The sequence below is a fragment of the Ursus arctos genome, unplaced genomic scaffold (assembly GCF_023065955.2).
Source record: "Ursus arctos isolate Adak ecotype North America unplaced genomic scaffold, UrsArc2.0 scaffold_1, whole genome shotgun sequence".
NCBI classification, from domain to species: domain Eukaryota; kingdom Metazoa; phylum Chordata; class Mammalia; order Carnivora; family Ursidae; genus Ursus; species Ursus arctos.
In genome coordinates this window covers 100,368,847-100,380,793 of record NW_026622763.1, presented here as the reverse complement: position 1 = coordinate 100,380,793, position 11,947 = coordinate 100,368,847, and positions in this window count along the sequence as shown.

Below are 11,947 nucleotides of genomic sequence, written 5' to 3'. Positions count from 1 at the left end.
CAATATTTTTAAACGAATTTTTTTAATCATTTTAATAATGCTAATGGCTCTCTATTAACCAAGCAAACTTTTCTTACCACAGTACTTTTCTTTTCTCAAGACAAAAATAAAAAGTTACTGCCACTACTGAGGTGTCCTAATCTGTGTTTCTGATTTTTTCATTCTTACATAGTGTCAATAGAGGAGTGTTATGGCCGGACTTGTGTCCCCCACCAAACTCGTATTTTGAAGCCCTGACCCCCAGAGTGCCATACTTGGACACGGGGCCTGTAAGGAGGGATCAGCGGTTAAACGAGGTCACAAGCATAAGGCCTTAATAAGATAGGATGAGTGTCCCTATAAAAAGAGGAAGACACCCCCAAGATGGCTCTGCCCCTGAGCACAGAGGAAGGGGAGAGGTGAAGAGGCAGCAAGAAGGAGGCCCCCTCCAAGCCAGGAGCCAGCCCTTTCCTGTAGGGGATCCCTGGCACCTCCATACGGGACTTTCAGCCTCCAGAGCTGTGAGGAATAAATGCGTGTCATCTAAGCTGGGGGGTTTGCTGCAGTAGCCCTGGCCGCCCACTGACACAAGGAGTGAGCAGCACCTTGGGACCCCACTGTCCTCCCCCACCAGGCCCTTGGGCGGGAGTGTGTGAAAGCCTCCATTTCAGTACCTGGTGTCACAGACTCATAAACAGACAATGGAGAGAGATTCCCCAGTGTTTCCATAGGGGGTGAACCACCATACGGACTGACCACCTATGATCCAGGAAAGGGCGGAGGCAGCTTGAGCCCTGACTTAAGAGAAGCAGGTAAAGAAATAGAATTCCTTTTATGATGTGGGAAGGGGACAAAAAGGACCATAAAGACTGCCTCTCCTGATGCCGTTCTGGAAGGGAAGATGGGGGTGGCGGGGTGTTGGGACGGCCGTCCCTGCGGTGCAGATCTCTCCTCCCAGCGCACTGTCGGTGTACCAGGATAAAAGAACTTCCCCCCACCCCAGTGTGTACCAGTGGCCAGGATGGCTGGGTATTAAATGCTCACACATCTATTTGTGACCCTCTCTTCCGTTCTGGCCCTGGAAAGCTGATGCACGTCTCTTTCTCCTATCACAGCTCTGGCTTGCTCTATAACAAGAAAAAGAAACCCGACAACATTGAAAGAGTCATTTATTCCTTTGAAAGTTTCAACAGCTATCAGTTTAGTTGCCATGACAACCGAGACCCCATCCCAGGAGCCATCTCTCCCTTTGGTTCCCTTTTGTTGTCCTACTGCTCCTCTAGTGTTCACACTATTTCTACCCATAAGAGCAGGGTTTGATTTATTCTGCGCCACTCAGCTGACCCTCATTCTCCCCCAGTCCCTCGGGGAGGTGGGCTCCGGCCTGTTCTTCTCTTCACTTCCCACTCCCAGGCCCGCCCTCAGGCGTTGGTGACATCCCAGCACACAGGCCAATTGCCTCCCCCAGGGAACCCCATCTAGTTCTGTCCCCAGGCTGTTTCTCCCTTCCTGATCCAGCTCGGTTCCGTTCCTCCGCTCCCGCACTGGCCAGGGCTGCTGAGAGCCTAGGTCAGCCCAGAACTGGCCCCGCCAAGCTGTGACCAGAGGTTATAAATGACTCTAGAGTGGTCGGTCCCCTGCAGCTGGGCAGGGCTAAGGCTGCAAAAATGAACACAGAAAAGCTTTCCACTGGGAGTGACTGGAGGAATTGTATGTAAGAATATGCTCCCTCCGCCAGCCGATACCAGAAATTCAACCTTGGAGGGGCACCTGGGTGGCTCAGTCTGTTAAGCATCTGACTCTTGATCTCAGCTCAGGTCTTGATCTCAGGGTCCTGAGTTCAAGCTTTGCATTGGTCTCCAAACCCAGTGTGGAGCTTACTTTTCTTTAAAAAATAAAAAAAAGGAAAAGTAATTCAACCTTGGAAAATTCATTCTTAGGAGCTGGGAAGGCATGGTCTCCTGGTCGAGTACACCTGCCCTCAGGGGAGGTAGACTTCACTGGCAATCAGCATCTGGCCTGAGTCCCTTTCTCAGATGCTCTCCACTGTCTGGCAGAGCCAGGCCCTGCAAGCAAGCTCCCATCCCGCAGGTGGCTGGGGAGCTCTGCCTCCAGCTGGCCTGGTCAGTCCTACTGGGAGCCTTGGCCTCTCCCCTTCCTCCTCTGAGGAGACTGACTGCTTCTTTCCTCCTAAAGATACTCCTTAGGGGCGCCTGGGTGGCACAGCGGTTAAGCGTCTGCCTTCAGCTCAGGGCGTGATCCCGGCGATCTGGGATCGAGTCCCACATCAGGCTCTTCTGCTATGAGCCTGCTTCTTCCTCTCCCACTCCCCCTGCTTGTGTTCCCTCTCTCGCTGGCTGTCTCTATCTCTGTTGAATAAATAAATAAAATCTTAAAAAAAAAAAAAATAAAATAAAATAAAGATACTCCTTAATTGGAACTGGGTGTGTGGGCTACAGGATTCCAGGCTCTCCCTTCTTCCATTGGCCCTGGAAAAAGAGAAAGAAGAAAGAAAGAAAGAAAGAAAGAAAGAAAGAAAGAAAGAAAGAAAGAAGGAAGGAAGGAAGGAAGGAAGGAAGGAAAGAAAGAAAGAAAGAAAGAAAGAAAGATGAAAGAAAAGGAAAGAAAGGCTCAGACCCTATTGCTTTTAAGAGCCACACCACTGAGAAGTGACACACGAGATCACGAAATCCAAAAAGCCATTGTCTTACTCATTTTTCCCCTGGTCTCAAGGGGGCCACTTGCATCTCCAGAGCTATCTAGAGAAAGGAATCCCACCCAGTAAAGACCCTCCCAGCAGAGGATTCCTTTGGGCAGTGTGCCACCAGGCATGTCTGTTGGACAAGACCAGAGCTGAGATGCATGGGCACTGGGGACACCGTGCCCCACGAGCAGCCATTGGCATCTGACTGTTTAGAGCAGGTGACACCCCTGTGGGAACCCTCTCCTCTGTTGATCCAGAAGTGACATGGAGGCCAACCTGCCAGAAGACAGCACGAGGCCCTCTAGCGGGGGAACTCGGCAGTGAGGACAGGGACCCAGGCCTGGACCCAAGGCCTGAGTGTCAGCAGGAAGGAGTGGCTGCAGATCTAGGATGTCACTGCCACCAGAACTCCTCCGTCCCATCGCCCCGGGACAGAACGGGTTCAATGTGGAGGGACGGTTTGGCACTCTCGGGAGCGAGAGGAGGCAAACACGTCCATATTTCACAGGAGTGACACTGAGGTTTCAGCCTTTAGACTCTGCAGCCCTGCAGGCAGAGAGCCGGGCACCGGGGCTGTGGGCTCAGACCCAGCTCTGCAGCGATGCCCAGCGATCAAGGCCCAGACCGAGGGGCTGGCTCTGCGGATCTCCTTGAAAAGGAAGATCACGCAGAGCAGGCCCAGGCCCGCAGGCCCCAAAAGACAGGAAGTGACTAACAATAGCTAGAGATAACCAGAAGCCCCGCTGGGAGCAAGAGATAACCAGCAGGTTCTGCTTCTCTAAACAGGCTTTCCACCACAGGCTCCCTGAACTTCCCTCTAAAAGCTCTGGAACCCCGCTGCCCGGGACCCAGAATTTCCAGCACGAGCTCATCTGCGTCCGCCAGCATAAAATAAACCCAAGCTCTCCTATTTCTCCGAGTGTCGCTTGGTTTCTCACCAGTCTGATTTTTATTTTCTGCAACACCCTGACTAGGGTCTGCACTGATTTATGGGCCCACGAAAGTGCCCTGGGGGTGTGACAGCCTGGTCTTTCTGCCCTCAGGCAGGAGGGTTCTGGCAGCCGGTGAAAGGTGGGCATTCAGGCTAATGGGCACGTGTGATACCCCAGCAGGAAACACCAGAGATGCTCTGGCACATACTGGTGTCCTGAGGGGAGGAGTATCCCCTGGGAGAGGCACTTCCTCCCAAGAAGCGAGGCGGAGGATTAGTCCTAACGTGGGGCACGGGCAGTCAGGCCACCCCTTAGCACCTACAAATACCAGTGCAGCCAGATTTGCCCCGGGGCAGAGGCCAGAAGGCAGGGTTGGCTATTTCCATATCTGGACCACACCCGATTTAGATTTACGTGCGTAGCAGAGCCTGGTCTCAAACCCGTCTGTCCCCGGTTCCTCAGCGTGGTTTGCCCTGGACCCTCTGGCCCTGGTTCTGAGCTCTTCGGAATGCTTGGGCAGAGCTGAGCCAAAGGACAGCTCTTCCTACCGTCCCAGGACAGGCTCCCAACCCAGCTCGGAGAGTGCCAGGCACTCTGGACTTCTGCAGTGACTGAGGATTTCCTTAAGCTCACAAAAGAAAGGTCCCTTTTGTTCTATCACCAGTTGAAAAGCTCACAGCTCCTGCTAGCACTAGCAGGTGCGCTAGGAATGCGGGCTGGAAAGGGGGCTATGTAGTCTATTTTTCCCTGAAACGGTTTGGGGTCTGGTGGTCGGCCCGGCCTGAAGATGCCAACAGCAGCCTTGGACCTGGATTCTGGAATCTCCCGTTTGCAAGAACGCCCACATGGCCTGCTCTATGGGAAGCTGCACCACCGGAGGGGTCTTTGGTCCCAGGAAAGTATACTGGACCAGACGGTGTTCAGAGAGGGGTCCTCTGAGATGGCCGTACGTGGGGCCCCTTCCTGCCAACATGGTCTTTGGCCCACGGCTTCAGAATCACCAGGAAGCTTGTTAAAATGCAGATTCCAGGGTCCCCAGCCCCAGATGGCGATCTCTGGGACTGATGCCCAGAAAGTGGTGCATTTAACAAGCTTCACAAGTTTTTGAGGTGATACTTTTTTGCCACAAGGAAGGCTGACATCCACTGCCCTTTGATAAGACTCTCTTTTATCTTCTGACGGAAGAACCAATCTAACTAATGGCGCAAAGCCTGCAACATAATAGCGAGAGGAGAGCACCAGGGGCCCTGCGGGCCAGACCGCACACGGTGGGGATTTGCTGACTTCCCGGTTGCTCTGTTTGAGTGTTTCCTGTGTTCTAGTTTATTTCAACATTGATTCAAGTAGAACCAGCTTTCAGAAACAATGACAAGAAAGGAAAGAAGGTGTTTCCAGAAGGAAAAAATGAAACCAGGAGGAGAAAGCAGCTGGTAGTGGGGGCGGGGAGGGCTGGGTGGAAAAGCAACAGGGCTGGGGGGTAAAGGGGGGGGAAGCAGGTGAGAGAGGAAACAGCTGTCACTCTGCAGCTGTTTATAGGACCTCGGAGAGAGGGGCGAGTGGAGACCAGCTTTAAGATGCTTTGCTGGGGGTCCATCTTGAGAGACCTGAGATGTCTACATTAGTTTTGAAGCTTTCTTTGGATGCTGGGCCGGTAATATATTTGAATGTGAAATCACCCTGAGGGGACTGCCGTGCACCCCCGTTGTGTCTGGGCTACGGGCAGTTGTGAAGAACAACAAATCCAGAACAGCACCAAGTCCTGGGCAGAAATGCTTCATGGCAGTGACCGCAGGGAAAAGCAGGAAGTGAGGCACATCTCGAGGCACGGAAGCAGCCACATCTTGAAAGAGGCACTGTGGTCACCCACCGTCTAGGCCCAAGTGGAGACAGGAAGTTGGGGAGGTGGCTGGGGCTGCGCCCCTTGTACGACCCCGCCCTTCCCTCTTAGTGCTTCCAAGCCTCGAGTTCCCACTGTCGGGGCTTTTCAGGGGGTGCCATGGAGTGGGGGTGACAAAGAAGGACCGCTGTACCCAAGGCAGGAGGGGCAGAGAATATGGATGGGGGTCAGGGGAGTCTCCTCTAGGCTCTGGCTTCTATCCTAAAACACCTAAAATTAAAACACACCTTACACTTGATGTAGTTTTGGAATGTTGGTGAGGTCCGGAGCCGGAGGCCAAGAAAGAATTCTTGAGATGTCTTTGGTGCAAAAAAGTGGTTTTATTAAAGCACGGGCAGGACCCATGGGCAGAAAGAGCTGCTGCCCCGGGGTTGTGCGGAACAACTGACGTATACTTTGGGGTTGGGGGAAGTCAAGACAAAGGGAACTTCTGAAAGGATTTTCATACGCTGAAGAAGACATACAGGATACTGGAGGCCTGGCTATTGTCAAGCTGAGGTAGTTTTATCCTCTAGCGAGGCCATTAACATTAAGACATTTGGGAGCTTCCTGGAGGAATGTTATACTCTGCCTGCCTCAAGTATTTGTCGAGGAGCTGCAGGTTACAAGGATGTCCGGTTTTTAGCTACATTTCCCTCTGAAAGTTAGGTCATTGACAAGAATGCCCCCTTCCTGCAAATCACCAGGACATCTGCAGACCAAGGGAGACCCATGTCCTGGAGGACTGCAATCTCCGCAAGCCAACCACCTGCTCTTCCTTCCCCCAGCTCCAGGACAGCCGGGAATGCCCGAGGATTGTCCCACACACCCGCCCGGGAGGTGGGGGTCTGCGGGTGTCAGCTTGTGCCCTGCCCCCAGCCCGCCCTCTGCTCCCCCATCACACTGAGGAATTGCAACTGCTCCTGATCCCCAGGACAGAGTCACAGTCCTATTGAGCTGGCACAGTCCACCCACCTAACTTCTTTCCATTTAACTATTTCACGTGGTTATTTCACGGAAGTCATTTCTTGAGAACTACTAAGCCTGGCTTTGGCTTTATTTCTGCGGAAAGAACACCTGCCCTCAGGGCCAGAGTATATAAAACTTTCTTTCACTGGCAGATAATGGAAGGTGCCCACCCCAAATTAGTCATTCTAATTCCTTAGCAGGAAAGAAGTGTCATTTGATCCAACCACATATGCAGCATGCCTGGCACACAGTGGCCACTCAATAAAGCGAAGTCATTGCCATTGCCTGAGAGTAGTGGGCATTCCTAGCCCTTGAGCTGCACTGCCCCAGCTCCTCCCTCACCATCCTGCCCGTCGGTCCGTGGAGCTGAGCTTCCATCACGCTTCATGCTTCAGCCTGGATGCAGCACAGATGACCAGCTTCCATCAGGCTGGCCAGAATCCCCCACCTGCCTAAGATCAGACAGGGGGATCCCCAAAGAGAACATGACCCCAGCCCCCTCCCAGAGAGACTACGTGCCTAGAGAGGTGGTCGATGGGGACGATGGGGACGGAGGGAAGCTGTGAGGGCGGAGTTCTTGAGACCCAGCCTCCTCGTCTTTGTTTTCCTGGATGTAGTTTTCATTGGGAAACCTTTTTTAAAAGGCGAGGGAATGCTTTTCGCAAAAATACTCACAGCGAGGCATCATCCTTGCCTCTCTTCCCCATTCCACCCCTCCCCCAGCTCCCTGGGGTGGAAATTCCTGATCTAGCCCAAGGGCCAGCCCCAGTGACCTTCCAGAAGAGAGGCGGGAAGATGGCAAGCAGCCACCGCCCTCCAAAGAGCTGACCCAGGATTTACAGGCTCTGTCTTTAGGTGGCGTGAACGCGGAATGGGCTGCATATGCTCACCTCCCCTGGAAAACCACCATCACCCAGGTTTTGCAGTAGCTTCCCTGGTGTCCCCACTTCTACTTTGCCAACCCCCATCCCAACCGCCCCCAAGCCCCATCCCAGACCCTATTCCCTGCGCAGCCCGTTAGAACCCTTGGATCCTACTGACTCCGCCTTCATGGCAAAGCCCAGGGTCCCGCCTGGTGGAAACGCCTCCACTCTTCTTGCTTTGCTGCACCCTCCGCACCTCACTCCTCCCCTCCCTGCTTCCAGAGCACCAGGGGCTCCTGCTCAAGGCCTTTGCAGCAGCACTTCCCTGTTTCTGGAAGTTTCCTCCCCCTAGAAACGCCCATGGTTCTCTCTCATCCTTAAGGCGTTTTACTCAAATCTCTCCTTCTTGGGGAAGTTCGCCCCAACTTGCCCCTACCCCTGCACCCCCACCCTCGCCCGACCCCTCTCACTGCCTTTTACCTGCTTCCTTTGTCTCTCTGCAGGGCCCCACTGATCACGTTCCAACACACACTGTCCTTCGTTTAGTATGTTCCATGTCTGTCTCTTGCCACTATGATGTAAGCTCCCCAAAGACACAATTTTTTGTCTACTTTGTTTGCCAGTATACCCCTGCCAAGCTTAGAAATACCTCATAAATATTTGTAGAATGAATGAATGATTCTCTTCTCCCAGTTAGCCTGAGCCAACAGGCCTGTGGATTCCAGAGCTTCCCCAAGTCGCATCCTGCCTCCCTGTCCCCCGTCCTCGTTCATTAGTGGGGGGGGGGGGGGGGTCTCACGCCTGAGCACTTGGACCTAACCTTCTTGTGGTAAGTGGGGTTTGCCCCCAAGATTTCCCCTGCAAAAAGTTTCCCAGAGGGGGACAGATGGGCAAGGCCAGGTACCTTACAAAACGCTTCATCATTGAGAGACTTGTCAGTTCTTCTGGCCACAGACAACATCTCAGGCCACCTCAGGTCCCCTCGTATGTCACCTTTAGTTTCAACCCCAGTTTAGAGACAGTTGTCTCAGGCTGTTTCGCCCACAGATTTTGAAGAAAGAACAAGAGGCCTTAAACTCAGTAAGCTTAGATGCTGTGACTCTCATTTCTGCTTAGGAGAGAAATGGATTAAGAATTCAAGACTCCTCTCCCATCTACTGAGCTGTGTCTGCTCTTTGATTTCAAAGACAAGACTGGTCTCTGAGCCACAGTGGATATTTTACGTGGGGTCCCAGGCTCTTAATGGATCTCTTCAGATACCAACAGCGCTGAGAGAGAGACGAGTGGGGGACGTGGCCTCGAGATGGACAAATTCCCATTTTAAGTGACATGTGCTGTGATCTGACGTCCCACCTTCCAGCTTATTCCTTGCCTGTGTACCAGTCAGATGCCAGTCCTATCTGTGCCCACCTCCCAATCTCTTCCCCGAGCGTTGCAGCCACCTGGAATTGACCCACTCTTTCCAGTCCTGCCTCCAATTTCTGACCTTTACAGTCTGGTCGTGGTTGCCACTCTTCAATGTCTTTTTCTTAACTGCTCCAGAGGAAATGCCCACCTCACCTTAAAGAAGCAAGAAGAGGAAACCAGGAGTCTTTTTATGGCTTCCTTCCGTTCAGAATTGCACAGCACCCCTGAGCTCACTAAGCCATGGATTCCATGGCCATCTGGAATGCTGAGTATGTGCAGAAAGTGAGAAGGGGAATAGGGTTCCATATGCCTCCACTCCTAAAAATTCCCAGAGAAAAATATTTTTTATAAATGCCGAAAATATGATAGGACTGTTCATGGAATCAGCTAACGTGAATCATGGTTCTGTTTGTTCTAAAACTATAAAAGTCTTAATTTTTCATGATGATAGAAATAAAAACCCTAACTTGTACAGCAAACAGTTTTAGGACAATTGTATATCCATCCACATGCAAAAAAATTAAAAAGGGGAAAAAAGGAACGCAGCCTCATAATCTCATACCACATACAAAAATTAATTTAAGATGGATCATAGACCAAATTGTAACAGGTAACACAGTAAAGCTTCCAGAAGAAATATGGGAGAAAATATTTGCATCTGTGCTCAGCCGGATGACTTCCTAAAGTTGCCCATTCCCTAACCCTAGAACCTGGAAAGTGTTAAGTTATATGGCAGAGGGATGTTGCAGATGTAATTAAGGTTACAGACTTTAAAATAGCGAGCATGTCCAAGTGGGCCTCATCTAGTCACAAGATCCCTTAAACACAAAGAACTTTCTCCAGCTGAAGCAGAGGGAAAATTAGAGATTCTAACTGTGAGGAGGATTACACTCTCACTGGCTCTGAGAGTTAGGCACTCATGTGTGAGTATCAGAGAGAGGCCTCTAGGAGCTAAGGGCAGCCCTGGCTAACACCAGCAAGGAAAGGGGGACGCTAGCCCTATAACCTCAAAGAACTGTATTCTACCAACAACCTCAATGAACTTGGATTCTTCCAAGGAAATGGATTCTTCCTGAGCCTGTCAGCACGAGCCCAGTCAACCAACACCTTGGTTTTGGCCTTGTGAAACTCAGAGCAGAGAAACCAGTCAAAGAACCCACACTTCTGACCTATAGAACTGTGAGATAAGAAATTCATGTTGTCTTGGGGCACCTGGATGGCTCAGTCGGTGAAGCGTCTGCCTTTGGCTCAGGTCATGATCCCAGGGTCCTGGGATCCCAGGGTCCTGGGTCCCTCATTGGGCTCCTTGCTCAGCAGAGAGCCTGCTTCTCCCTCTGCCTGCTGCTCCCCCTGCTTGTGCTCTCCCTCTCTCTCTCACTCTGACAAATAAATAAATAAAATCTTTTTTTTTTTTAAGAAATTCACGTTGTCTAATGCCACTCAATCTGTAGTAATTTGTTACAGCAGTAATAGAACATTAATAGAGACCTTGGGTTGGACCTACCTAAAGATTTTAGGTAGGACATAAAAGACATGAACTGGGGGCACCTGGGTGGCTCAGTCTGTTAAGTGTCTGCCTTTGGCTCAGGTCGTGATCTCAGGGTCCTGGGATCCAGTCCCGCCCTGGGCTCCCTGCTCCACAAGAGGTCTGCTTCTCCCTCTGCCCCTCCTCCCACTCATTCTCTCAATCTCTATCTCAGCCACCTTGGGTGTGTCTTTGCATGGCTTTCCTTTGTGTGTGTGTGGAGAGAGATTTCTGTTGTCTCTTCTCATAAGGACCCCAGTCTTATTGGGTTGGGGCCCACTCATATGACCTCATTTAACTTCAATTATCTTGTTAGAGGCCCTATCTCCAAATATGGTCATATTCTAAGGTAGTCAGGGTTAGGATTTCAATACATGAATTTGGGGGAAAGAACACAATTCAGTCCATAATAGCTGGTAATGGTATCATTTCATTTATACGATGCCAGTTGTATGACCATCCAGAGAAGGAGAAATGAAAGGAGCAAAACACAAATTGATAGTTGCCCTGGACTGGGGGTGGAGGGGTGGGAGGGAACTGACCGCCAGGGGGCCAGAAAGAACTTCCCGGGGTGCAGAAACTCTTCTCTGTTTTGATTGTATTGGTGTCACGAGGCTCTCTACATTCATCAGGACTCATCGAATCTACATTTAAAAGGGGTGAGTTTTATTGTATGTAAATTATGCCTCGATAAACCTGACTTCAAAAGAACTATACCCAAAGTCAAACCCCTCATTTTGGTCCCACTTGGTCCACGTGGTCCCCTAAATTTGATCATTCTTGTTACTTACACTTTTGACAGCAACAGATGTGTTTTCTAGACGTTTTCTGCCAAGACCTCTGCAGTGGAAGACCCATTTAAAGGCACAATACCCAGCAGAAGGCTCTGTGCCTTTATGATCCTTACAACTCAGGATAATGATTTAGAAGGAATTTCCCGCTAATCCTAGCTAATAGTTAGTGAGGATTTAAAAAAAAAAAGCACAGCCTATCCCATCTTAGATCTTCAGCTTCCCTGTATTTTACCAGAAAGCAATGATTGAATTTTCTAAAGTAAAGACATGTTGGCTGCTATCCTGACAACAGAGACCACAGAAAACAAATGAACACTCATCCCCGACCTCTCTGGCAACAGTTACCCTAGTCCGGGAACAGCATCTGCCCTAGGGCATTCCTGGGGCAGGTTACCATTCCAGGTCTCCCACACAGCTCAGTGGTTTTCAGAAAACGCCCTAGATTTAAGGCTCTTCAACCCTGATGTTCTACCGAGATATCGAAGCAACGGGAAGCCACAGCCCACTGTCTTACGTACTGGGCCAACTGCCAGGGTTGGAGTAAGTGCAAGAAAGAGGTGCTGAGTCAGCCTGCTAATCATAATGAAGCTTTCAAAGACTTTTCCAGAGAATTCTTTCACTTTTTATCTTTTATGCTACCGTATTTTATTGAGTCTAGGACACTATGGATTGTAAGGAAGGGGGAAGAAGTTGCAAATTACACTATGCCACAATTATTTTTTATTTCTTAGAAATTGCACTGTGTACTTTCAAGAAGATTTTAAACTTATTTAGACAGATTTTTCGATCCCATATCACCTATGAGCCAATAAAAATATAGATGCAAAGAAATTTAGTTGGTTAAGGTGTTTCTTAAATCTATTCAGTCCAATTTTCTTGAACCACATTTCAAATCAAA